The sequence below is a fragment of the Priapulus caudatus genome, unplaced genomic scaffold (genome assembly GCF_000485595.1).
Source record: "Priapulus caudatus unplaced genomic scaffold, Priapulus_caudatus-5.0.1 Scaffold67, whole genome shotgun sequence".
Classification (NCBI taxonomy): Eukaryota; Metazoa; Priapulida; class Priapulimorpha; order Priapulimorphida; family Priapulidae; genus Priapulus; species Priapulus caudatus.
In genome coordinates this window covers 232269-233644 of record NW_014577128.1, presented here as the reverse complement: position 1 = coordinate 233644, position 1376 = coordinate 232269, and positions in this window count along the sequence as shown.

Sequence of the window (1376 nt, the reverse complement as noted above, 5' to 3'; positions counted from 1 at the left end):
GTAATGTAATACACATGCAACACGCATGTTCCGGCGCAAGTAATCACAGTGCAATCATGTTGTATTGCCTGCTAATAATCAATGCAAACAGTATGTGTACTGCATGCTAGTTAACTCAACGATGCAACTCGTTGTAGTGGCTCTAGTAATCACATGCAACACGTTGTACGCGTGTTCTCGACAAACTACGCGCAACATGGCGCAATTCTGCACGCAGCGCATCCTCTCTTCCCTCTCTCTCATCCCGCTCTCTCTCTCTCTCTCTCTTTCCTTCTTCTCTCGCGATCTCTCCTTTCCTCTCTCTCTCTGTCCTTTTATCTCGCTCTCGTCTCTCTCTCTCTCTTCCTTCTCGCGAAACCGCCATTTCTCGCTCCGGTGTCCCCCTCTTTGATTCGCCTTAACCTTCTTCCCTGTTCTCCTCCATCCGCCCCTTCTTTCTCTCTCCTCGTCTCTCGCCTTCTCTGTATATTATATACATATCATCTGCCGCATCTCTCTCATCATTCGCAAGTTCGCTCCCCCTCTCTCTTTTATATGGCTTATGTCTTTCTGCCCCCCCGCCGCTCTCTCTCTGTCTCCTCCTGCTCTCTCTCTCGGTGCCTGCATAATACCCATCGAAGCTCGTCGCTGATATACGAGCGCGATGAATTACTTGTAGACAGGGAATGATGGAAAGAAGCCCTTCTGCTGATATGCCTCGCGCGCAGGCTAATCTAATTTTGCGCCTGTGTACGGAATGAAGGCAACGCTGCGTGCCATCACCGGCATATCAAATATCGCATAAGCAGAGTGGTTGCATGATAACCCCAGGCGGCGTGCGTGTGCGTGTGCGTGTGCGTGTGGCGTGTGGCGTGTGACGTGTGCGCGTTTGGTTGTGGCGAACCGCCCGCGCATGTCGCACTTTAGTGACTTAAGCGCTGCGTCTGCCCATAAAGCAGCTGCTAATCCTTCCTTCCATGGCCAGACGTTATCGTCATCGATAATCGTATTATGTATAACAGAATCACACACGACAGCACACACACACACACACACACAGCACACACACGCACGCACGGTCCACGCACGCAACGCAACAGCTCGCTCGCGTCGCCGTCGCTCACTCACTTCACCACTCGCTCGCACTTTAAACACACATACGCGCACTATGCACGCGTCACACACTCGCACGCACATACACGTATATATATATATATATATATATGTATATATATTTATTTATTGATTTATAGTGTTGATTACACGGTATTCGCGTGTGTCTGTGTGCACGCCGACGCTCGCGCGTTCGTGCGCGCGTGTGTTTACATCTCGACCTGGGATAACCCACACTACCGCTGTTGACGATGAAGTCAACGTACAAACATCGACTGCGTGAA